The sequence below is a fragment of the Hemitrygon akajei genome, chromosome 7 (assembly GCF_048418815.1).
Source record: "Hemitrygon akajei chromosome 7, sHemAka1.3, whole genome shotgun sequence".
Lineage (NCBI taxonomy): Eukaryota > Metazoa > Chordata > Chondrichthyes > Myliobatiformes > Dasyatidae > Hemitrygon > Hemitrygon akajei.
In genome coordinates this window covers 20858084-20885381 of record NC_133130.1, presented here as the reverse complement: position 1 = coordinate 20885381, position 27298 = coordinate 20858084, and the positions used below count along the sequence as shown (strand labels likewise).

The following is a 27298-nucleotide window of genomic DNA, read 5'->3' as shown; positions in this document are numbered from 1 at the left end:
AGACCAGAACATGAGGATGACTGTGCTCACAAAGCAACTCGAGGAGCTGCTTCCCCTGAGCTGTCATTGACATGTAGAAGGTGGTCATGTGGAATAATGGGGACGAATGATATAATTATAATTAACTGAGTGGTGTACACAGTCCAGCCTGTAGGCCAGATTTGATCCTGCTTTCTGGAGACACGAGACTGCAGATGGTCAGGGATATTGTGACCCAGCTGCCCACGTGATACACAAACCAGGGTAGTACAATATGGAGAGCAAGCCCATGCAATAGGCTTCCCCTCTCCACCAGCTGATGAATCCAAAGAAACGGCAGAGACTGACAGAATTTGGCACCAGCAGCATTGCAGGAGTTGCCAGTCAGCACAAATTCTGAAGGTTCAGGCTTTTCAGTAGCTTGATTTAAGCATGATTACAGAAGGGTATTTTTGCTGTGGTCAAAGAATGGAGTGTTTTTTTAAAAAAAAGCTAACAGTAACATTGAGTATGTGGATAGTGTTTAGAACAGGGGAGCTATTTCGCATTGTTTAATAATTAAAGTGTTTATTTAATTTAATTTCTAAATTTTAAAATCAATGCTGCTGTACTGTTTTGATATAGAAGTCAGCCTTCCCTCCACGGATTCTGTTGACACTTCTCTCTGCCTCAGTGAAGCAGCCAGCATAAATCAGACTCTTCCCACCCTGAACATTCCCTCTTTCCCCCTCTCCCATTGGGCAGAAGGTAGAAAAGCCTGAAAAGGAGATGGTAAGGAAAGTTCACCAACTCTACTTTCTGAGGAGGCTGGAAAGAACCGGACAATGCACACCTATACTCACAATCTTCTACAGTTGGGCAGCTGAGAGCATTCTAACAAACTGCATCACTTGTGGTAGGGAAACTGCCCTGCGGTTGGTAAGAAAAAGATGAATGTGGGGGATTCACATTTCCCCCATGAGGGGTTGATCTGCAGGTGTATTCAGCCTGGGGAGGGAGGGGCATTGTTAGCAACAGCAACTGGGAGGTGACAGGTGGTGGAAGGTGAAGAGGAACTAAAGACAGGAGGAATGATTAGCAGATAGGAACAGGGAGGGAGAGGGGATTCTGTAGGGGGGTTACATGTGCGATGCTGAGAGGAAAGAAATTGGTTTATAAGATGCTTGGGGAGAAAGGGTTGTCAAAAAAATTAGGTTGCTTTGGAAATGATCAAATCAGCCATTCCTTCCTCCATTGTTTTCTTGCACATTCGACCTTTAATAAGGGATACAAAACGAATATTTCTTCATCAGTTTTACAATGCCTGATAGAAACACCGACATAATTTTATCAGTATAGAGCGAAATGCAGTTGAAAGTGGAGTTATTTTGTGAAGCTGTACAGACTGTCATTCTCCAGGGTTTTATTTTTGTTAGTATTGCATCTTAATGCTATTTTACCCACCTTCTAGCTTGTACTCCTTCCCCTCCCCCCACCACCTTGTTCTGGGATCTTCCTCCTACCTTTCCTGTCCTAATGAAGGGTCTCAGCCCGATACGTTGACTGTTCATTCATTTCCATGGATACTGCCTGACCCTGCTGAGTTCCTCCAGCATTGTGTGTGTGTGTGTGTGTGTGTGTGTGTGTGTGTGTGTGTGTGTGTGTGTGTGTGTGTGTGTGTGTGTGTGTGTGTGTGTGTGTGTGATATATATTTATATCATTGTTTTATTATTATTGTGTTCTTTGTCTTATTGTTTTTGCTCCATTGGGTCTGAAGTAACAATTATTTTGTTCTCCTTTGCACTTGTGTACTGGAAGTGATATTAGGCAGTCTTGAAACATGTACTACTGCCTCTATGATAATGATATACGATGGTTCCCTTGTATGATAAGTTGGACTCTTGACCTCACAGTCTACCCCGTTATCGTTTACCTGCACTGCACTGCTCGGAAGAGTGCGTTTCCTTCAGTGTCCTACCGATATTTACCCCACAAACAACACCAGCCAAAGCAGATTATCTGGTCATAGTTACACTGCTGTTTGCTGGATTGAAAAAAAAAATTGGCTTCTGCATTTCCTTTACTGCATTAATATCTACACGTGAAAAAAAAAGTGTTTAGGCTGTTGGGGAAACGTGAGGCTGTGTGAAGTCAGCTTGTATCTGGTGGTTGTGTTTGAGACCAGGAATGGAGATAAAGGTAAAACTTGAACAGCCTACAATAAAGTAATAGATGTTCAGTCACATGGACCTTTGTGAGTGTGGCTGGTTAACTGGCTGGTGCGTGGTAGGACAAGTTCACGCAGTGGCGTGGTCATACACTCAGTATCTGCTTTATTCACAGTATCCACCAGTTCACCGGCTCGTTAATGTAAACATCTAATCAGCCAATCATGTGGTGGCAGCTCAATGCATATAAGCATTCAAGCATTGTCAAGAGGTTCGGTTGTTGTTCAGACCAAACATCAGAGTGGGTAAGAAATGTGATCTAAACAACTTTCATCGTGGCATGGTTGTGGTGCCAGATCAGATGGTTTGAGTATTTCAGAAACTGCTGCTCTCCCAAGATTTCCCGCACAGCATTTTCTGGAGTTAGCAGAGTGGTGCGAGAAGCAAACAAGAACATCAAGTGAGTGGCAGTTCTGTGGACAAAAGCGCCTCGTTAATGAGAGAGGTCGGTGAAGAATGGTGAAACTGGTTCAAGCTGACAGGAAGGCGACAGTAATCAAATAATCAGACATTACATCGGTGGTGTGCAGAAGAGCATCTCTGAACGGTGACCTTGAAGTGGATGGGTTACAGCAGCAGAAGACCACGAACATACACTTAGTGACCACTTTATTAGGTACAGGGGGTGTCTAACAAAGTGGCCACTGAATGCATGCTGAGAAGTGGAGATGTGAAGGGAGGTTGGGTGACTACAGAAAGTGGGGAACTGCATGGACCTCAGAAAGGAGACAAGAAATTGTTGGAATCTGGACCAAAAAAAAATATGCAGTGCCGGAGGAACTCAGCAGATCAAGCTGCCTCTGTGTGAAGAAATGGACTGCTGACCTTTTGGGTCAGAACTTTGTACCTGGACTGAAAGAGTAGAAGGGGTAAGAGGTGACGGGGAGTATTGGTGCAAGAACTGGTAAGAAAAAGATGAATGTGGGGGATTCACATTTCCCCCGTGAGGGGTTGATCTGCAGGTGTATTCAGCCTGGGGAGGGAGGGGCATTGTTAGCAACAGAAACTGGGAGGTGACAGGTGGTGGAAGGTGAAGAGGAACTAAAGACAGGAGGAATGATTAGCAGATAGGAACAGGGAGGGAGAGGGGATTCTGTAGGGGGGTTACATGTGCGATGCTGACAGGAAAGAAATTAGTTTATAAGATGCTTGGGGAGAAAGGGTTGTCAAAAAAATTAGGTTGCTTTGGAAATGATCAAATCAGCCATTCCTTCCTCCATTGTTTTCTTGCACATTCGACCTTTAATAAGGGATACAAAACGAACATTTCTTCATCAGTTTTACAATGCCTGATAGAAACACCGACATAATTTTATCAGTATAGAGCGAAATGCAGTTGAAAGTGGAGTTATTTTGTGAAGCTGTACAGACTGTGTCATTCTCCAGGGTTTCATTTTTGTTAGTATTGGATCTTAATGCTATTTTACAGAGTGTAGCTCAAGGGACAACGCAAATCATATCAAGAAATTTAAAATTACCTGGGAAGAATACCATTGGAGTTTAATTTTTATGAAAACCATTAAAATTTCTCACTTTCTCTTTGGGGACAACAGCACAAAAAATCAGTGGGAGTTGAGAGTAGCTCAGAAAATTGGAAAGAAAATAGCTGGAAATGGAGGTTAGTCAGAAACATTGCTTGTGGGAGGTAATTGAATCTAAACTAGTGATGTTGATTTATTGTGAAATATATGTTCAGTTCAATCTTTACATGTTTGCAGTGTGAATGTCAAGACTGTGATTGTGGTTTGAAAACCAAAGTGAAATATTCGATACGGTCAGGCCCATCATGGGTACTAGCCTCCCCAGCATTGAGGACATCTTCAAAAAGGTGGCATCCATCATCAAGAATCCCCATCACCCAGGACTTGCTCTCTTATTATTACTACTACTATCAGAGAGGAGGTACAGGAGCCTGAAGGCACACACTCAATGTTTTAGGAGCAGCCTTTTTCCCTCCACCATCAGATTTCTGAATGGACAATGAACCCATGAACACTAGCGCACTATTTTCGTTTCCTATTTGCACCTCTTATTTAATATAATTTTACATTTAATTTTAATAATTGTTTTTATTATGTGTTGCACAGTACTGCTGCTGGAAAACAACAAATTTCATGACATGTCAGTGATATTAACCCTGATTCTGATTCTCTTTGTCGCTGTGTACTTTGTCTTGGCACCTGTGTTCTCTGAAATCCTCCTCCAATCATCTCGCTCAACAACCAGTTATCCATACTACCACAAGGTTTGTACAAATTGTGCACTTGGTGGGAATTTGCCTGAATCTGTTTCTGACGGGCTCTTAACTGTGGGGCAATATATTTTAATTTTAAATTTGTCCTCGCCCATTCCGAGATTTCCCCAAGGCCATCAACGTCAACCACACAGTGCAAGAAGGAAGCCAGAGAGGCACCACAAGTAGAGAAGTGCGTTCTTACCATGAGATTTCTTACTGGGATTGTTGGCCCAAAACAACAATGTTGGTGGAGCTTTGAAGTTGCTCAACTTCCAGCATGGCTGGGATTAGGAAAGCAGGGAACAGACTCTAAACGTTCAATTTTTGCAAAGGTTAGCTGCCCATACCTGAGTCTCTTCAAATTTGTGTCTGTAGTTCTCTCTTCTCCTTCTGAGAACCTCCCTGATCTCCATACATTTGACTGAGCTTTACACCAAGTGACTGTCTGTGACTCTGTGTCAAATCTTGTTTAAGGAAGTTTAAGGGAGAAGCAGCTCCCTTTGGCCCATTTAGTCTATGCCAAACTATTATTCTGCCAGTCCCATTGACCAACATCTGGATCTTAGCCCTCCATTCCCCTTCCATCCATGTACTTACCCAAACTTCTCCTAAATGTTTAACTCAACCCCACAGGCACCACTCCTGCTGGCAGCTCATTCCACCCAGTGTGAACAAATTCCCTTTCGTTTTCCTTAAACCTGTCACATTTCACCTTTAAATGTATAGTTAAATGACAATACACTTGACTTGATTTAAATCATGACCTCCAGTTCTAGTCTCACCCAACATCAATGGACAAAGCCTGCTTATATTTTACCTGTGTTGTTGTTCCTTTTCTCGTCTCTGTGGCACATTGAGTGGCATTTTTTGCTATTTCTGTAATATTTGACTATATTTTTTTTACGAAGCTGAGTTGCTGGCTCAATGCTCAAGCCTACACAGCTGGAAAGTGAACAGGGTGCTGGCCAGATCTGAACTCGGGACCTCTTGCCTCAAAGTCCAATGCTGATGCCATTACACCTTTGACCTTTGCTATTTGCCAGTGTGCACACCCCATAATTTTGTATATTTCTATCAAATCTCCCCTCAATTTCCAATGCTCCAGGAACTAAAGTTCTAACATATTCAATCTTTTCCTATAACTCAGGTCCTCAAATCCCAGCACCATCCTTATAAATTTTCTCTTTTTTTCCAATCTTATTCATTTCTTTATCGATGTACTCTTCTGTAATAACACTTACAAAGTACCTTCCTTGGGATGTTTCCACCCTCTTAAACGCCACTAAGTAATGGCAAGAGGTTCCACAAACACTAGAAAATCTGCAGATGCTGGAAGTCCAAGCGACGCACACAGAATGCTGGAGAAAGTCAGCAGGTCAGGAGGTGTCTATGGAAAAGAGGGGACAGTCGACGTTCATCAGGACCCTAAGCTGTTATTTGGGCTTCCTTTCCCTCACCTGTGCTTTGGGCATTCTGGGGAAAGTGTTGGAAAGATTTTTGAGTGGCAGAAGCATCTGGAGCAAAGCTGACGTTCCAGGCAAGTGGGGAACACCTCATCCATTGTAGCAATGCTGCAGTGGTTGTCAAACACAGGGTCCGGTTGAGGTGTGAACCCAGTTTGTGGTGGTGTGATGAACACTTTCCACTGTAATGCTGTTGATTGTGAGATGCCTGAAGTATGTAGAACAAACTCTGTTCCTTAACCTTCAACTCTACACCTTAATCAGAATTAGTCCCAGCCTTGGTGTTATAATTGTTGGGAGAGGAAAGCACTGCGCGGGATGGTGGTAGAGGCAGATTCATTAGAGGCATTTAAGAAACACTTCAACACGTACAAAAGCTGGATGAACTCAGCAGGTCGGGCAGCATCCGTTGAAATGAGCACACGGATGCTGCCTGACCTGCTGAGTTCATCCAGCTTTTGTATGTGTTGATTTGACCGCAGCATCTGCAGTGTACTTTGTGTTTAAGAAACACTTCAATAGGCACATAGAGATGATAGAGAAATGAGAGCTATGTAGGAGGGAAGGGTTAGATTGATCCTGGAGTAGGTTAAAAGGTCAGCTCAACATTGTGAGGGCTGTAGTTGCTGCTTGAACACCTTGTGTCTAAAGTGATTTTTCCAGTGTGTGTCTGACTGGCCTCCCTTGTTCTTGTCAATTTCCCTTGGGATCAATAAGGTATGTCTGTCTGTAAGTCACAAAAAGCACTGCTGCAAATTTCCTGTCTGCCCATCATGCCTGTGTTTACTGGCTCTTATTTAAGCACCATCTTCATTCTTTCAAAATTCTCACAGCTCTCCAGGGTTTGTCTTCCACACCCTCCCTTCACAACTCTTTTGTTTTCAGCTCTGTTACCGTCTAGGATATTAACACTTCCATTCCAGCCTCTTAGTTATACTTGTGCTGCGATAAAATTGCTAGACTGGTAATGCAGGGACCCGGACTAACAATCTTACCGTGGCAGTTCTGGAATTTAGAAAGATAAGCAGACTAGAAGGACGTTGAGAGGGATGATAAGTGAGCCATGATGGAATGGCGGAGTAGACTCGATGGGCTGAATGGCCTAATTCTGCTCCTATGTCTTATGGCCTTATTAAGACAGAATAACTGGCCGGCTCCTTGCACGCTTGCTGGGTTGAGCAACAAGCTAGCAACTCAGCCTCAAAAAAAAGTCAAGATGCTTTGGAAACAGCAAAAAAAATGCCGCCCGATGTGCTACAAGGCGTGAAAGGCAACAACAAGATAGAATGACTGGGGTGGCAGGAGTCTTGATTATGTTGTCCACTTTCTTGAAGTGTCAGTGGAGGGGAGCTTGGTTTTCGAGATGGACTGAGCTGTGTCACAATAAGCCATGGTGTCCTGCTACTGAAAACCAAGGAGCTTCTAGTAAAATACAGAAATGACTACAATATAGTAATCTCTGAAAAATTCACTGAACAGTTACATGTATATCGGCTATTACATAAAAATATAAGTAAGCCTAGGAAAGCTAAACTACAAGAAAAATAACAATTGTTCTCACCAGTTCAACAAGGGCATATTGAGAAGCTGGTGCTTGCAGGTCCATGATTAATTACAGAACAATGTGCAACTTGTTGTAGTGGACTGTAATATAGCGGTCAGTGAAGATTTTCAAGAAGGTAGCACAGAATGGAGAGAAACTGGACAAAATCTGTTTGTCATAATCATACTGGAGCAAGCTGCTTGTTCACACATGGATACATTTCAAGGGTGTCTTTGTATGTATATGGGATGTGACATTTGTTGGATCCCACGATTTCCATTCCCTGAGGTTCTTATCTCGGTGATGTTGATGTGGAGAAGGCAAACCTGGTACCAGGAGCGACCCCAGAGGGAGCAGGCAACGTATTGATGTGTAGAATCGGGGATTTCATCAAGGCAGCTTCTCAGTAGCACTGGGGGGTGGGGTGATTAGCTGCAAGTGGATATGATGTATCCGTGCGGTGTATAGCATGCAATCAGGCCAATCATCTCATCCGGTCTCGGCGGTGTTATGTCCCAGAAATCTTCGATCCCACTTCTTCACTCAACATAAGACCAGAGGAACAGAATCGAGCCATTTGACCCATCAAGTCTGCTCCACCATTCCATCATGGCTGATTTATTATCCCTCTCAACAACATTCTCCTACCTTCTCCCCATAACCTTTGATGCTTTACTGATTGAGAACGTATCAACCTACCTTTTTCAAAAAAAAACCCAATGACTTGGCCTCTACAGCTGTATGTGACAATGAATTCTACGGATTCACCACCCTTTGGCTAAAGAAATTACTCATTATCTCGGTTCTAAAGGATGTCCTTGTATTCTGAGGTAGTGCCCTCTAGTCCTAGACTTGCCCCCCCGCCCCATGATAAACCATGTGATGGATGTTTCTCCTAAATCCTCTAATGCATTACTAATTGAATATGTTCCATGATGATCTCTCAGGATTTGGACAATTTATCAAATCACTTTATAATTTTAAAGCAACATAGACAAAATGCTGGAGGAACTCACCAGTCCAGGCAGCATCTGTGGAAAAGAGTAAACTGTTGGTGTTTCGGGCCGAGACCCTTCAGCAGTCCTTTTCCACAGATGCTGCCTGGCTTGCAGAGTTCCTTCAGGTTGGGTGTGGGGTGTGGGGTGTGTGTGTGTGTGTGTGTGTGTGTGTGTGTGTGTGTGTGTGTGTGTGTGTGTGTGTGTGTGTGTGTGTGTGTGTGTGTGTGTGTGTGTGTGTGTGTGTGTGTGTGTGTGTGTGTGTGTGTGTGTGTGTGTGTGTGTGTGTGTGTGTGTGTGTGTGTGTGTGTGTGTTCCAGCATCTTCAGATTTTCTTATCTTTATAATTTTAAAGGCTCCCTAACCTTTTTCAGAAAAAAAGTTAATCCTATCTAATTGATAAGAAAAACTTCTCGGTTCCAGGTTATCATTTTTGTAGATTTTCTTTGAATCTTCTCCAATGGTTTCAATTTTTTTGTTATATTTTTCCCTGACAGTGGCATCACAGGCAGACAGGGTGGTGAGGAAGGCACTTGGCATGCTGGCCCCGAGTTACTGGAACACAATGTCGGTGAGATGTTGGTGAGGCTGCACGTGGAGTATCGTGTCCAGTTTTAGTTATCCCATCATAGGAAAGATGTCATTACGCTGTAAAGAGTGCAAAGAGGATTTAATTTTATGATCTATTTTTAGAGATGCAACGCGGAACGGGTTCCTGTGGTCCAATGAGTTTCATTGCCCAACAACCTAACTATTTAGCCTAATCATGGGATAATTTACTATGACCAATTAACCTAATAACTGATATGTCTTTGGACTGTGGGAGGAAACTGGAGCACCTGAAGGAAACCCACGCAGTTCACGGGGAGAATGTACCACCTCCTTACAGACAGCTCGGAACTCCAGAATACCCCGAGCTGTAACGATGTCAAGCTAACCACTGTGCTACCATATTTATGAGGACGTTGCCAATACTCAAGGGGCTGAGTTACGTAGGGGTTGAGCAGGCTGAGACTTCACTCCTTGGAGTGTAGGAGATTGAGGGATGACCGTAGTGAAGTGTATATCATTGAGGGGCATAGACGGAGTGAATGCATGGTGTTTTTCCCTAGAATGGGAGGCAAAAACCACAAGGCATAGGTTTAAAGAGAGAGAATCAGAATCAGGTTTATTATCACCGTGTCGTGAAATTTGTTAACTTAGCAGCCGCAGTTCAATGCAATACATAATATAGAAGAAAATGAAAGAAAATAAATAAGTAAATAAGTAAATCATTTACAGTATACATATAATGAATAAATTTAAAATCATGTAAAAACAGAATTAATATATATTTTAAAAAGTGAGGTAGTGTTCATGGGTTCAATGTCCATTTAGGAATCGGATGGCAGAGGGGAATAAACTGTTCCTGAATTGCTGAGTGTGTGCCTTCAGGCTTTTGTACCTCCTACCTGATGGTAACAATGAGAAAAGGGCATGCCCTGGGTGCTGGGGTAAGATTTAAAAGGGGTAACTACTTCACACAGAGGAAGGCGAGTATCTGGAATTTGCTGCCAGAGGAAGGGGTTGAGACAGTTACAATACCAAGATTTAAAAGATAAACACAAGAGGTTCTGCAGATGCTGGAAATCCAGAGTAATACACACAAAATGTTAGAGGACCTCAGCAAATCAAGCACTGTCTCTGGAAGGGCATAAAGAGTGGATGTTTTGGGCTCAAGGGTCCTGATAAAGGGTATCTGCCTGAAACGCCAGCTCTTTATTCCTTTCCATAGATGTTGTCAGACTTGTTGAGTTCCTCCAGCATTTTGTGTGTGACATTTGGATAGGTACGTGTTGTAGGAAGGATTTTGAGTGATAACCCAAGTGCAGACAAATGGGACAAGGTTAGATGGGCCTCTTGGTTGATACCGTTCCTGTAGTTAGGTGACCAGAATTGCATACTCCAAATGAGGCCCCATCAACGTCTGATACAACTTCAGCATAACATTCCAACTCCTATAATCAATAGTCTGATTTATGAAAGCCACCAGAAATGGAAATAGAGAAAAACAGGCTTTAAGATGTAGGGCAAGTGTGCAATGGGAGAAGAGAGTATCAGCGAGTCTGTGCACTTGGTGCAAGGTAAATATCAAAGGAGGTAATAGTGCAGTGTACAAAATATAGAGGAGCTGTAGATTCAGTATGATTAATACGTGAGGAATGTTGGAAACTGGAAATAAATGTTGGCTTGCCCTATACTTAGCTTGCATTCATCTCTGGACTATGTCCAACGCAAGTCAGTAAATGTCATCCTGTCGCCTTATTGCCCTTCAGTAATCCGACATGGAGAACCTCACTCCCCAGAACTCTGAGCTGATTCCACAACTTACAGACTCACTTTCATAAGACATAGGAGCATAATTAGGCCATTTGGCTCATTGAGTCTGCACTGCCATTCCGTCACGGCTGATTTATTATCCTTCTCAACCCCATCCTTTTGCCTTCTCCTTGTAACCTTTGATGCCCTGACTAATCAAGAACCTATCAGCCTCCACTTTAAATATACCCAATGATTCGGCCTCCACAGCCATCTGTGGCAATGAATTCCACAGATTTACCACACTCTGTCTAAAGAAATTCCTCTTCATCTGCCCTAAATGAACATCCCTCTATTCTGAGGCTTTCAAGGACTTAACAACTCATGTTCTCAAAGAGTTTGTGATGACAACTAAAACTTTGACAAACTTCTATAGATGTGTAGTGGAGAGTACAACAACAGGCTGCATCACAGCCTGGTATGGAAACACCAGTACCATTGAATGGAAAATCCTACCAAAACTAGAGGATACAGCCCAGTCCATCATGGGAAATGCTCTCCCCACCATCTACATGAAGCATTGTCGCAGCATCAATCATTAGAGAGCCCCACCATCCAGCTCATGCTCTCTTCTCACTGCTGCCATCAGAAAGAAGGTACGGGAGCCTCAGAACTCACTTCCCACAGGTTCAGGAACCATTATTGCCCTCAACCTTCAGGCTCTTGAGCCAGAGCGGATAACTTCACTTGTCCCATCACTGAAAAGTTCCCATAACCTATGAACTCATTTTCAAGGACTCTTCATCTTTTGTTCTTGATATTTATTGTTTATTCATTTCTTATTATTGCTTTCTTTTTGTATTTGCGCAGTTTGTTGTGTTTTTGTATACTGGTTGAGCGACCATGTTGCTGCAGTCTTTCATTGATTCTATTATGATTATTGTTCTATTATGGGTTTATTGAGTATGCCTGGAAGAAAATGAATCTCATGGTTGTATATGGTGACATATATATACTTTGCTACTAAATTCACTTTGAACTTTGATCATCTCCAAGTTGGAATAAACTGAGATATACATCTCCAATTTATTTTCCTCCCGTTTTAAATTTATTCAGTTGAATTTGTGCCACGCGCGCACATTTCATTCCTCTCTGTACAGGTTGCTATCTTTTATGAATGTCCAGCTCTATTATCCTCACTGTGAGCTTTAACTTGTACTGAACTGAACTGGACCATGGCTGCATCTCCACCCGGGCAGCACCACACCGTACCCGAATGAAACTCATGCTTGGCTTTTTCTGGGGGTTTGCTGCTAAGGGGGATCCCAGATTTATGTCCTTCTGATCAGTCAGCAGAGTCGTGTTTAGCATAATTCTATGCAGTGCGAGTGACCTGGGTTCAATTCCCACCACTGCCTGTAAGGAGTTTGTATGTTCTCCCTTCCACCCGAATATGGCCCTGCAGCATAATAGCCTAGCGGTCAGTGCAACGCTTTACAGTGCCACTGACCCAGGTTCAGTTCCTGTTGCTGTCCGTAAGGAGTCCGCGTGGGTTTCCTTGGGGTGCACCGGTTTCCTCCCACAGTGCGAAGATGAGCTGTGGGTAGGTTAATTGGTCATTGTAAATTGTCCTGTGATTAGGCTAGGATTAAATCCAGAGTTTGCTGGGAGGTGTGGTCAAAGGATTTGTACCGTGCTGTATCTCATAAATAAATAAGGAGACGTGGATGACGGAACTTGGCATGGCAGTGCCGTGGTTGGTGCAACGCTTTACAGTACCAGCTGTAGAAGATCAGGCCTTGATTTCCCACTTTGTGTGTGAGGCACTCCAGGCCCTGGAATCGTGAAGCAGTTGCACTACCCGGTGTACCGACCTGTTGCCCCATCAGATTTACCCTGGGAAAACACGGTGAACTGACGGCCTCTGCTAGAAGTACAGATAAGAAAGAGAAAAGAGCAATGCCTATGAAATTAAAAAAAAATTCAATTAAGACCAACAGTTCAGTCTCTTAAGTTACTCGAGTGGCATGGTAGCATAGCTTTAGGGCACCAGCTATGAGGTCAGTGTTGATTTCTACTGCTGCCTGTGACTTCCTCTGAGTGCTCCAGTTTCCTCCCATATTCCAAAGACCTACGGGTTTAGGGTTAGTAAGTTGCAGGCCAGAAGCATGGTGACACTTGAACAATACTCGCTGATTTGATTTGACGCAAATGATGCATTTCGCTGTATGCTTTGGTGCGCAAGTGACAATTAAAGCTAATCTCTTTAAAATCTTTAAAAGAGCACAATTCGAAATACAGACAGAGCTTGTAACTTGTACACAGCCACTCTCCAGAAGCACGTGGGGGCCATTTGATGATGAATCGAATCTTCGCACAACTGCTCACAACTGGTGTTCAAGTTGTAGGAGCAGATGGCAGCAAACAGAATGGGGAACAATTAGCGAAATTCAGGGCAATGTTAAATATTTATGAAGGATGGATTTACTGCAGGGAAAACACTGAATTATTTTCATCCACCAGCTGGCTTGTTTGATTTGGAGTTCATGGAATGGTAGATACAAGAATGAGTTCAAATTACTAAAGAACCACCAGAGGTGACTGATCTTTATCTGAAGCTTAGATTTCCTCTTTATATTTGCCAGTGCTCAGAATCAAATTATTTTAAGACCGTAGGACCATACGATATAGGAGTAGAAGTAGGCCATTTGGCCCATTAAATCTGCTCTGCCATTCAATCATGGGCTGATCCAATTCTTCCAGTCATCTCCACTCTCCTGCCTTCTCCCCATACCCTTTGATGCCCTGACTAATCAAGAACCTATCTATCTCTGCCTTAAATGCACCCAATGACTTGGCCTCCACAGCCACTTGTGGCAACAAATTCCACAGATTTACCACCCTCTGACTAAAATTTCTCCACATCTCTGTTGTAAATGGATGTCCTTCAATCCTGAAGTCGTGCCCTCTTGTCCTAGACTCCCCTACCATGGGAAATACCTTTGCCTTATCTAATCTGTTCAGTAACATTAAAAGTAACATTAAAAGTAACATTCGGAATGTTTCAATGAAATCCCCCCTCATTCTCCTGAACTCCAGGGAATACAGCCCAAGGGCTGCCAAACCCTTTCATTCCTAGAATCACTCTCGTGAATATTCTCTGAACCCTCTCCAATCTCAGTAGATCCCTTCTAAAACAAGGAGCCCAAAACTCCAAGTGTGGTCTCATGAGTGCCTTACAGAGCCTCAACATCACATCCCTGCTTTTGTATTCTATACCTCTAGAAATGAATGCTAACATTGCATTCACCTTCTTCACCACCGACTCAACCTGGAGGTTAACCTTTAGGGTATCCTGCATAAGGATTCCCAAGTCCCTTTGTATCTCTGCATTTTGAATTCTCTCCCTATCTAAATAATAGTCTGCCCATTTATTTCTTCTACCAAAGTGCATGACCATACACTTTCCAACATTGTATTTCATTTGCCACTTTTTTGCCCATTCCCCTAAACTATCTGAGTCTCTGCAGGATCTCTGTTTCCTCAACACTACCCGCTCCTCCACCTATCTTTGTATCATCGGCAAATTTAGCCACAAATTCATTAATCCCATAGTCCAAATCATTGACATACATTGTAAAAAGCAGCGATCGCAACACCGAACCCTGAGGAACTCCACTGGTAAATGGCAGCCAGCCAGAATAAGATCCCTTTATTCCCACTGTCTGTTTTCTGCTGATCAGCCAGTGCTTCACCCATGCTACTAACTCCCCTGTAATGCCATGGGCTCTTATCTTGCTAAGCAGTCCCATGTGTAGTACCTTGTCAAAGGCCTTCTGAAAATCCAAGTACACCACATCTACTGCATCTCCTTTGTCTACCCTGCTTGTAATTTCCTCAAAAAATTGCAGTAGGTTAGTCAGGCAGGATTTTCCTTTAAGGAAACCATGCTGGCTTTGGCCTATCTTGTCATGTGCCTCCACGTACTCCGTAACCTCATCCCTAAAAATGATTCCAACAATTTCCCAACCACTGATGTCAGGCTAACAACTCTAAAGTTTCCTTTCTGCTACTTCCCACCCTTCTTAAATAGCGGAGTAACATTTGCAATCTTCCGGTCATCCAGTATAATGTCAGAATTGAAAGTTCATTGTTAATATCTCCACAATCTCTCCAGCTACTTCCTTCAGAACCCAAGGGTGCATTCCATCAGTTCCAGGAGATTTATCCACCCTCAGACCATTAAGCTTCCTGAACACCTTCTCAGTCATAATTTTCACTGCATATACTTCACTTCCCTGACACTCTTGAATGTCGGTATACTGCAGATGTGTTCCACTGTGAAGACTGATGCAAAATACACATTCAGTTCCTCTGTCATCTCTGTGTCTCCCATTACAATATCTCCAGCATCATTTTCTATTAGTCCTATATCTATCCTCGACTCTCTTTTATCCTTTATATACTTTTTGTATCTTCTTTGACATTAGTCGCCAGCTTCCTTTTCATAATTCATCTTTTCGTTCGTAATGACCTTCTTAGTTTCCTTCTGAAAGTTTTTAAAAGCTTCCCAATCCTCTATCTTCCCACTAGCTCTGGCTTCCTTGTATGCCTCTCTTTTGATTTTACTTTAGCTCTGACTTGTCAGCCATGCTAGTGTGCTTCTTCCCTTTGAATATTTCTTCCTATTTGGAATATATCGGTCTTGCACTTTTCTCATTTTTTTGCAGAAACTCCAGCCATTGCTGCTCTGCTGTCCTTCCTGCTAGTGTTTTTTTTCCAGTCAACTTTGGCCAGTTCCCCTCTCATGCCATTGTAATTTCCTTTATTCCACTGAAATACTGACACATTGGAATTTAGTTTCTCTTTCTCAAATTGCAAAGTGAACTCGATCATATTGTGATCACTGTTCCCTAAGGTTTTCTTAACCTTAAGCTCTCTTATCACCACTGGATCATTGCACAGCACCCAGTCCAGCACAGCCGACCCCCTAGTGAGCCGAACAACAAACTGTTCTAAAACGCCATCCCTTAGACATTCTCCAGATTCTCTCTCTTGAGGTCCAGTACTGGCCTGGTTTTCCCAATCCACTTTCATGCTAAAATCCCCAATGATTATCATGACATTGCCCTTCTGACACGCCTTTTTTATCTCCTGCTGTAATTTGTAATCCACATCCTGGCTGCTGTTTGGAGTCCTGTATACAACTGCAATTATAGGGTCCTTTTACCCTTGCCATCTCTTAACTCAACCCACAGAGTATCTACACCTTCTAATCCTATGTCATCCCTTTCAAATGATTTAATATTTGTTATACACAGGGCCACACCACCCCCTCTGCCTACTAACCTATCATTCCGATGCACTGTATATACTTGGACGTTCTGCTCCCAATGGCAGCCATCCTTTAGCCAAGTTTCAGAGATGGCCACAATGTCATACTTGCCAATCTGTAGCTGAATTTCAAGATCGTCCATTTTATTCCTTATGCTGTGTGCATTCAAATGCAACACAAGACGTAAGAGGGTCAGGCCGTTCAGCCCATCCAGTCTGCTTTGTCATTCCATCATGAGTGATTTATTTATTTACATCATTTATAAATTAATAATGAGTTCTGAAGAAGGTTCTTGGCCTGAAATATTGACTGTTTACTCTTTTTCCATAGATGCTGACCAATACGCTCAGTTCCTCTGGGGGGGTGGGGGTTGTGTGTGTGTGTGTGTGTGTGTGTGTGTGTGTGTGTGTGTGTGTGTGTGTGTGTGTGTGTGTGTGTGTGTGTGTGTGTGTGTGTGTGTGTGTGTGTGTGTGTGTGTGTGTGTAATTTATTGATTTATTTAAACACTACACTTCCATGCTGTCCATTAATTTGATAATCCAGTGCTATACTCGGGCAGCTCAGAAATATTCATCTGGAGATGAGGTTTGAAATCCCACTGTCAAGGTCAGGGAATTTAACTCAAGTAATTAAATAATTTCTCCTTAAAAATCTTATAGCAGTAACAATGATAATGAGATTACAAGGTTGTTACTAAAGCCCCTTCTGGTTCATTAATGCTCTTCTGCTCTTCCACATCCACAGCAGTAGGTTGACCTTTAACTGGCCTCTGAAATGGCCCAATAAAGTCACCTCATGCTACTTTTCCCAGTAATGTCAACATCATGTGAAGTTTCTTGAGAATGTCTTCTACTTCTGGGTATTCCCATTAAATATAGTATTCACTTCAGACACGTGTTCAGCATCTTTTAATTAAAGGTTCCGTAAATGAAGTGATAAGTCAAGAAGCCTGTACTTTCTCATGTGGGCATAGAAGATCCTGGAGCATCTTGTTGAAGACCAATGTAGAGCTTATTCTGGAGCTGGCTATGCAGTTCAAAGTAAGTTTATCATCAAAGTATATTATGTCACCATATACAAATCTGAGATTCATTTCCTTGCGGGCATACTCAATAAATCCAATAACTCTAACAGTATCAATGGAAGGCCAGGCGGACAACCTGTGTGCAGAGGACAACAAACTGAGCAAATGCAGAAAGAAAGGAAAATAAGAAATAATAATAAATAAATAAGCAATAAATATCATGAATGTGAGATGATGAGTCCTTGAAAGTGAGTCCATAGGTTGTGGGAACATTTCAATGCTGGGGCAAATGAAGTTGAGTGAAGTTATCCCTTCTCATTCAAGAGTGTGATGGTTGAGGGATAATAACTGTTCCTGAACCTGGTGGTGTGAGTCCTGAGGCTCCTGTACTTTCTTCCTGATGGCAGCAGTGAGAAAGCATGGCCTGGATGGTGGGGGTCCCTGATGATGGATGCTACTTTCCTGTGGCAGCACTCCGTGTAGATGTGCTTAATGGTGGCAGTGCTTTACTCATGATGGACTGGGCTGTATCCACTACTTATTGTATTATTTTTCCTTTCAAGGGCATTGGTGTTTCCATATCAGGCAGTGATGCAGCCAGTCAATATACTCTCCACCACACATCTATAAAAAGTTTGTCAAAGTTTTAGATATCATGCAGAATCTTTGCAAACTTCTCAGGAAGTAGAGATGCTGCAGTGCTTTCTTCCTAATTGCAGTTATGGGCTGGGCCCAGGACAGGTCATCTGAAATGGTAATACGGAGGAATTTATAGTTGCTGACTCTCTCCATCTCTGATCTGCATATTGGTGTTCCTTGCAACAGTGAGTGCATTGAAGTACTCAATTGCCTAAAAATACTTCTGGGTGTTCTGAAGTTATGAACGATGCGATAGAAATGGAACTTGCTTTCCATCACAACATGTGCCCACTGCAGATCATGTTGTGGAAGTATGGATGTAGCTGAATGATTTGGTAGAACATGATGAGTCTTAGATCTTTTCCCTTCTGGAAAGGGAGGAATAAAAATAAATGAAATTCTATTGATTTTTGGCTCTGCTGATTTTTGACATTCCGCATTTTCCCCACCCTGTCAGAACCCTCCGTAACTGTGTTTGGTCAGCTCGAGGTATTAGCTACTGGTTCTGCAAAAATGAACTGGGTTGAGTTGTGCACTGCACACGATATTCACTTATTTGGAAATGCAATTATTTTCTTAAACCTTGATTTGATATACAAATATTCATTCTACAACATTGTTAAACATGAGTGGCTGCCAATTAATGTAATTGGTTTGAACATTGTCCATTGGCAAATTAAAGTGTTGTTCAAAAATGAAAGAGGTTGCTCATTTCAGGCAAGGATTGAAAAATCCTGAAAAGATATTACCGATCTTTTTGGTGTTACCCTTAAAACTGCAATATTCTTTTGGCGAAGAAAAAGGCCCTTTGTGGATTTGACTAATTATTGTTATTTGTACTTCAAGTATAGGTGAGTGAGTATATTGCTTTGCCAGACATGTTGAAATGATTTTTCAAGTCTTTACATTGCAGCTGTTTTGGCAATGAGAATAGTGCTATCTCTTTTGGGAGTACTTTTCACTAGAATTTGCTTTGGCAAATGATTAGACAGGCTGACAAATCCATAATGATTTTTTTATATTGAATGAGATGCCATAATTTGAAGATTTTTATATTCCTGAACAGGATGATTTATCACAAGTGCATAATTGGGCTTGGGGTTTTGAGTGGGGCAGGTGCCATTGAGATTGAAGATTATCTTAATTTGTCACAGGTACGGTGAAATGTGTTGTCTGTGTCAATCGAATCAATGAGGATTGTGCTGAGGGCAGCCCACAAGTGTTGCTATACCTTTGGTGGCAAACACAGCATGCCAGTAGCTCACTAACCCTAACTGTACATTTTTTTTTGGGGAATGCAGGAGGAAACCGGCCACTAAGAGGGCCACAACTTTGTCGTGGTTTAGAGGCTTGCGTGCCTTGATGACCCAGAGAGCTATGTTGACTGGAGTCAGGGCTTTATGCTTTGGCGCTTGGGTAGGGTCACCCATGCCAAACAGGTCAATGGGTAGAGGCCAGACTAAGAGTGGTCAACTGGTTGGGGGTAAATCAAAATTGTTACGGAAACAGCAGTGAAGAATCCTTGTATACCTGAGTGCGACGGTATTCCTGAGTCTCTGCTTGGGACTTTCATGGCTGACAGCAGTGAAAACCAAGAGCAAGTTACTGACCTGAAGGAACACCACTAGAGATGGAGGACCTTTATTGCTGCCCTAACCACCAGCAGTGTAGCAGGCAGTAAGCAAGTAAGGAGGAAACCCACGGGGAGAACGTACAAACTCCTTACAATTGAGGTTCAATTATAGGGAGGAATTGTAGGAATTGTAGGCAGGGATTGAGCTTCAATCTTACAACTGGCAATGTAAAGTGTCGTGCTACACTACTGTATCACCCTGTAACAAAAACTTTGATTTATAACCTTTCGAAAAAAAACTAAAATATCCCTGCACAGGCAAGCTGAGAAACAAGATTAACGTGCATCACAGTGAAACATGCACGATCAAAGAAGGGAGTGTCGTATATTAAAGAAGGTAGTGAGTTAAGAAACCCGTTGGGACATATTTCCAGAGTTAACGACTACATTTATTAACATCACAACCCTGTGCAGTAATGAAATTTGGGGAGATTTAGAAGAGCACAGGGATCTCCGTTTTGGAGCAATACACAGCCTGCTGGAGGAACTCAGCAGGTTGAACAGCATCTGTGTGAGGAAACGAATTGTTGACCCTGATGCAGGGATTTGACTTGAAACATGGACAGTTCCTTTCCTTCTACAGATGCTGCTTGACCTGCTAAGTTCCTCCAGTCGATTGTTTGCTGACCCAAATGCCAGCATCTGTAGTCTCTATTTGAGTTTTGGATGGGAAGAGATCATAGAGAATGCGCACAAGAAGTTCATGATGGCACTTGGAGTGGAGATGTGAAGATGGAGACTGTCGTTCATTGAACATAAGCTACGTACCTGTTCTCTATCTGTGTTGTATTCTATGTTGCATGTTTATTATTGAAACTAGTCATGTATGGGGGCATTTTAAAAGTGAAGGGAATAAGCTATGTATTCATGCTTTGTTTGGTACAGTTTGAAGCTGGAGCAACGGAGGTTCGTATCTTTTGTTGACCGCTCAATGATGCTTAATCTCACTTAGTTACACTTAAGTACACTTAAATTTCATTGCTTCAGGGTTGCTTGTTTGCTAATTGCTAATAAAGGATCGAATACACGTCTTCAACTTTTTGGAACAGTCATTATTGGAGCTGAGGGCACGTCATACAAGTATAACAAATCCTTGGAGATCATCAGCAGGGGCAATTGGTCTGGTTAGAATTGGCTGTTACAGTGGGTGAAATGGATTTATGCAAACTAGGACATGAGGACAGAGCTTTTATGGGAATTGGAATGAGGGAAGTCAACTCTGAGTGGTCATGACTGAAGGCAGCAGATGCATGAGGCTTTCAGAAGCAGACAATTTAGGCAGGGGTGGAGTTGGGCTTTCAATATGGAGATGGAAGTAGGTAGACAGACTTGGAAATAACAAGGATTAAAGATCTAGAATTGAACTCAGGCTCAAATATATGTGAATGTCCTGGCTTGTTTCAGGTGGCTGACAAAAAGAGGAGTGGAGTCTGTGGCCGGATAAGAATGCAGCGGTAGCAGCGGTCGTTTGTCATGCCTGATGATGACAGAAGACCTGTGTGGGAGGGTTTTTAAAATGGCAAAGCTGCGGCACTGGGGCAGTTCCACTCTGTCCAGTGGTATGAACAAGCGACACAAACTGGGGTCTTCCTTGGCTGCGGTGGATGACCATAATGTCTCCTGTGCCTTGTCGTGCCCTTCGCCCTCAATGGAGCATTGCAGAACCAACATCCTGGCCGTTGGATTTCACTGTAGATCTCATCCGCCCAGTCTGCTGGATGTCCTAGATAAAAACATCAGAAATAGGAGCAGGTGGGGGCCATCTGGCCTGTTGAGCCAGCTTCACCATTCAGTAAGACCATGGCTGATCTGGCTGGGGTCTCAGCTTCATTACCTTTCTATGAAAATATTTATCTGTGTCTTAAATTTATTTGATGAGATAGCTTCTACTGCTTTGGGTAGAGAGTTCCACAGATTCACTACTCTCTGGAAAAAGTAGTTTAAGTTCATCTCCATTTGATATCAGTTCCGCCGAGTCTTGAGGCTAAGTCCCCTAGTTCTCGTCTCTCCTACCAGTGCAACCAAATTTGCTGCCTCTATCTTACCTATCCCTTTCATAATTTTATATTTCCATAAGATTCACCCTCATTCCTCCGAATTCTAGTGAGTGTGGTCCCGGGTGATCCCATGCCTCCTCATAGGCTAACCTTCTCATCTCCAGAATCAGCCTCCAAAGCCAGTGTAGATGACTAAATCTGTGACATTCTTTGGAATTTTCCAATATGTATAACTAGAGAAATCTATCCACATCCACTCCTGCATGTCATTTCAGCAGTCTGACAAGTTAGAAATGGTAATGTTCAGTTTTTATTTTTGCAGATTTACAGAATTTTAAGATTGATTGAACTCAACCTATTATTTTTAGAAAACATATTTTGCAATTGAATGTAAATTCATTTTGCATTGTGGAACGTACAGAATCTCAGAGAAATGCACCTGTTATTGTCGGTTGAGTTTTGACAGGTTTATCCTTTAATGATCGTGTTGATTTTTAACCTCTTACCATGTTGGTAAATGTTTTTTTTTTCTTCGATTTCATTACGAACTCCAAGCTGATGACAATCTTCTACTAATCTGTGCCAGCTAAGATCCCCTAGTCCCGTTTGCCTGTGACTGAACCATCTCCCGCTCTCCTCACTCCTCATCTCCGTACTCCTCACAGATGGGAGGTACGGGAGTCTGAGGTCCCTCACTACCAGGTTCAGGAAGCAGCTTTTGCCCGACAACCATTGGGCTCCTAGACCAGCATGGATGGCTTCATTCACCTCAGTGCCGAACTGACCCCACAGTCTGTAGCCTCACTTTCAGGGGCTCTCAATATCTTAGTATTATTTCTTTAAAATCTTATCTATTTATTTGTTTGTTTGTTTGTTTGTTTGTTAGCACGATTTGTCTTTTACACATTGGATGTTTGTTGGTCTTGTTCTGTATGTTTTTTCATGGATTCTATTGTATTTCTTTAATTTTCTTGCAGGCATCCACAGGAAAATAATCTCAAGGCTGTATGTAGTATATTCTGATAATAAAATCACTTTGAACTTCATAAGCCTTTTTCATCAGCTTAGCCAAAGCAGAGGATAAAGTGAAGATCTAACACCCGAGGTTGATGGGTTAGGTTGAGGATATTGAGAAGTGGAAAACCAAGGCAATTAACTGGAGTTGACAGAGGTGACCCTATAATAATTGAGCAGGACCCAGAGACTGGATGGCATAGTGTTGTGTTTTATTGAAAAGGAAACTAACGTAGACGTTAACATCAGAAAGTAACAAAATGCTTTAAATAAAAACAGAAAATCCTGGGGATATTTGGCAGGTCAGGGTAACATCTGCAGAGGCAGAAAAGGAGTCAGCGTTTCAGGTTGCTGACCTTCCATCAGGCATCTTTTATGATACGGTGAAGGGTAAAGGGTGGGGATCTCGAAGGGGTTGTCTGTGACGGAGTGCAGACCACGAGAGACGGTGACGCAAATTGTGATGGGGGTTACCGAGAGATGGTAGTCACAAATCACTGACCCTAACCCTGTCTTTGGAATGTGAGAGGAAACCAGGGCCCCCTGTGGGAACTTGTGCTCTTACAGGGGGAACATACAAACTTCTTGTACACAGTGGTGGGAATTGAACTCTGATTGGTGATTGCTGGTATCATAAAGCGATTGTGCAAAGCACCACACTACTGGGCCATGCAATAGTAAAAACAAATCAGTCTTAGTTACAATAAGAAATGTATTAAAAAAAAAGTAATGGTTCAAAAACTGCATTGTTGCTTACCGAAGAAGTTGGAGCAATGACTGTAGACTTCAGCTGTAGTAGTCCTAAACGGGAATATGTGATGATTCCCGTCAGAGTTGCACACAATGGGTGCACGGTAGTGTTGTGGTTAGCACAGCGCTTTACAGTACCAGCAACCCAGGTTCAATTCCTGCCACTGCCTGTAAGGAGTTTGTACATTCTCCTTGTGACCACAGGGGTGTGCTCTGGTTTTCTCCCACAGTTCAAAGACGTACCGGTTGGTGGGCTATTTTGTCATTATAAATTGTCCTGTGATTAGGCTAGGATTAAATCGGTGTGGGGGGGTTGCTGGGCAGCGTGGCTCAAAGGGCCGGAAAGGCCCATTCCACGCTGTATCTCTAAATGAAAAACGCCTCTCTTTCATGTTAGCTTTGAACGGCAAACTACGTATTCTAAAACAACACAGAAAATATTCAGCAGGTCAGGCTGCATCTGTGGGAAGAGAAATCGAATTGGCGTTTTAGGAAACATTTAACCCTTTCCCTTTCCACCCCCTGTATCGGCAGCAATTTCTGTCTGTTTTACATTTCCAACTTCTGCAGATTTTGTTTGATGCCACATATTTTGCATGTCCACCACCAGAGCCCAGAATGGACGCTCTACTTGGAGGTACATCCTGGCAAGATATCACCAGGGTAAGGAAAGACGGTCCTTGCAGAGAGTGTAATGTTCCAGTGGATTTGTGGCAATGGTCAGAATAGGGAAAGAGTATTCGGGATGGCAACTTGAAGCATGACTCCATCTATCAGAAGACACAGAAGTCTGGCATAAATGGTCAAAGGAATACTCCAAATTACCCCCTGCACTAAATTATCTCCTACCCCTCATATGGTAGAGTCTATGAATCTTGCATTGGCCTCATTGTAGAACCAACAGAGCTGGAGTGCAAACAAGTCAGCTCAGACCGCTGACAGAGTGCCTATGAGAGGGATTCCCAGCCTGGGGTCCACAGACCCCTCGTAAGGCTCCATGGCGTAAAGAGTGTTGGAAACCCCAGGCCCAAGGAGATTTCTGCTCAATACGCTGAGGATATTGCTATGTCTTGTGCAGTGCAGTGGCTTATTAACGAAATACACCAAAGCGATGATGGCAAGAAGCTGCAGTCACAGGCTTGCATTATCCAAGTGGCATTCCGTACTTCTGAAGGTCTGATTTATTTCTCTGGCGGATTTTGTTTTATTTCCTAAGATATAGCTAAATATTTGAGATGATACACAAAAATCATTTCGAGGAAACTCTGCCATGATTCTGTTGACGTTTTGTGGCTTTCAATTTGTTGCTAGTGCAGCATTTTTTTGATAAGTCTGCATTATGTAGATGAAAGCCGTCGTAAATTCAGTTCTATAAGCTCTCCATGTTGTGCAGAGAAGGGGAGCAAGTGTTACCAGTGCCTCTAGATGGCGCTTGAGTTCAATAAATAAATTCATTGTTGTTCTGTTTCACAAGCCGATGGAATGAGTTGTGTTGTTGGCTGCTCCTTTTGGCCTGAACTGATTGGGTGTATTAGCTGACGGCACTGTTAGTGTTCATTTCAAGTGGACTAGAATATAAAAGTGAGGATGTGATGCTGAGGCTCTATAAGGCATTGGTCAGAGCGCTCTTGGATTATTGTGAGCAGTTTTGGATCCCTAATCTAGGAAAAAGATGAGCTGGCAATGTAGACGGTTCAGAGGAGGTTCACAAGAATGATTCCAGCAATGATAGGGTTACCATATGAGGAGCATTTGATGGTTCCAGGCCTGTATTCACTGGATTTTAGAAGAATGGAGGAGGGGGAGAAATCTCATTGAAACCTATCAAATATTGACAGACCTCGATAGAGTGGACGTAGAGAGAATGTTTCCTTTAGTGGGGGGAGTCTAGTACCAGAGAGCACAGCCTCAGAATAGAGGGACGTCCATTTAGGACAGAAATGAGGAGGAATTTCTTTATCCAGGCATTGCTGAATCTGTGGAATTTATTGCCACAGACAGCTGTGGAAGCCCAAGTCATTGGGTATATTTAAAGCAGATAGCTTCTTGATAAGTAAAGGTGTCAAAGGTTATTGGGAGAAGGCAGGATAATGGGGTTGAGAGGGATAATCAACCATGATAGAATGGCAGAGCAGACTTGATGAGCTGAATGGCCTAATTCTGCTCTTCTGTTTTATGGTCTTATGTCTACCTGAGGAAATTCCAGATTGTACCAGATTAATGGGGAGGCAGAAACTTTCAAATCCTGTCAATTCTATTTTTTGTGATTTTTTTTTTAAAGATAACATTTCAATTTTGCATATCTTTAGTATACTCCTAGCAGTAATACTATTCAAGGCTTTTCGTTCTCTTTACCTTTGTCGGTCATGTTTACCAATGGGTATTTTCTGTTAGTGTGCCAGTCAAACAATAAATACACTTGCATCGCAATTGTTTTTGATTAACTTTGTTTTAAAAAAAACTTTCAGTCCAATGTTATTTCTCTGTGCTATCTGCAGTTCACTTCAACCACCCCCCCCCCCACCTTCCCCCAGCATTTCTGAGATGTGCAGTCATTGCAGACGTAGTTAACATTGTTGAATTTTGGCCGTTATTTAAGCTTGCAAAATGTTTTTTTTTTAATTTTAGAGATACAGCTTGGTAATAGACCCTTCTGGCTTAATGAGCCTGCGCCGCCCATTTACACTTGGGTGAGCAATTAACCTTCTAACCCGAATGTCTTTGAAATGTGGGAGGAAACCCACATGGTCACAGGGAGAATGTGCAAGCTCCTTGTGGACAGTGGCAGCAGTTGGACCCAGGTCACTGGCGCTGTAGTAGTGTAGTGATAATCACTACGGTACCATGCGCCCATAATGTTGACTTCAGTGACACTGAGAATGTGGTGCTCTCGGTTGTCATGTGTTCATACTACAGGCTGGCAGAGGGTCTTGTGCCCATCCAAAGGGAAATGTGCTTTGGCATGGCCTCAGGCACTTCTTTGACATCTGGAAGCTCTGTAAACTTGGAAAGAAAGCACATATAATTCATGAAAATGTTTGAAGTCGTAGCCGATTTCTTTCAAGTATAATAAGTTTGCATATTTTAAAGATGGCTCTGAGTAGATGTGTTCCTTTGGCAAGTCACATACCACTTCCGTAAGGTTCAATATCTTTTGAGGTGAGAATTCTTTCTACCCAATGGGATAACTCCGTGAGCACTCCAGGTATCCTTTGTGAAAGGCGCAGTACTGGCTTGTAAAATGCCTTTGGCAACAAGTTTAAAGTTTTTATTCTACAAGCTATAGCTTCAAGAGATTGTTGGTGCTGGAATGGAATGTTACGCTCACCCCAGCCCCCAGCATCCTGTTTCTCTCTCCTCTTATCCCCACTCCATCGGTCCATCCCCAGCATCCTGTTTCTCTCTCCTCTTATCCCCACTCCATCGGTCCATCCCCAGCATCCTGTTTCTCTCTCCTCTTATCCCCACTCCATCGGTCCATCCCCAGCATCCTGTTTCTCTCCCCTCTTATCCCCACTCCATCGGTCCATCCCCAGCATCCTGTTTCTCCTCTTATCCCCACTCCATCGGTCCATCCCCAGCATCCTGTTTCTCTCTCCTCTTATCCCCACTCCATCGGTCCATCCCCAGCATCCTGTTTCTCTCTCCTCTTATCCCCACTCCATCGGTCCATCCCCAGCATCCTGTTTCTCCTCTTATCCCCACTCCATCGGTCCATCCCCAGCATCCTGTTTCTCTCTCCTCTTATCCCCACTCCATCGGTCCATCCCCAGCATCCTGTTTCTCTCTCCTCTTATCCCCACTCCATCGGTCCATCCCCAGCATCCTGTTTCTCCTCTTATCCCCACTCCATCGGTCCATCCCCAGCATCCTGTTTCTCTTCGCTCTTATCCCCACTCCATCGGTCCATCCCCAGCATCCTGTTTCTCTCTCCTCTTATCCCCACTCCATCGGTCCATCCCCAGCATCCTGTTTCTCTCCCCTCTTATCTCCACTCCATCGGTCCATCCCCAGCATCCTGTTTCTCTCCGCTCTTATCCCCACTCCATCGGTCCATCCCCAGCATCCTGTTTCTCTCTCCTCTTATCCCCACTCCATCGGTCCATCCCCAGCATCCTGTTTCTCTCTCCTCTTATCCCCACTCCATCGGTCCATCCCCAGCATCCTGTTTCTCTCTCCTCTTAT

At 43.0% G+C, this 27298-nt stretch overlaps 1 protein-coding gene across 2 annotated transcripts in view; it reads left to right on the top strand.

The window, feature by feature from the left end:
- Positions 1-27298, top strand: part of smyd3 (SET and MYND domain containing 3) — a 998764-nt gene that overhangs the window by 24860 nt on the left and 946606 nt on the right. The window lies entirely within an intron of this gene.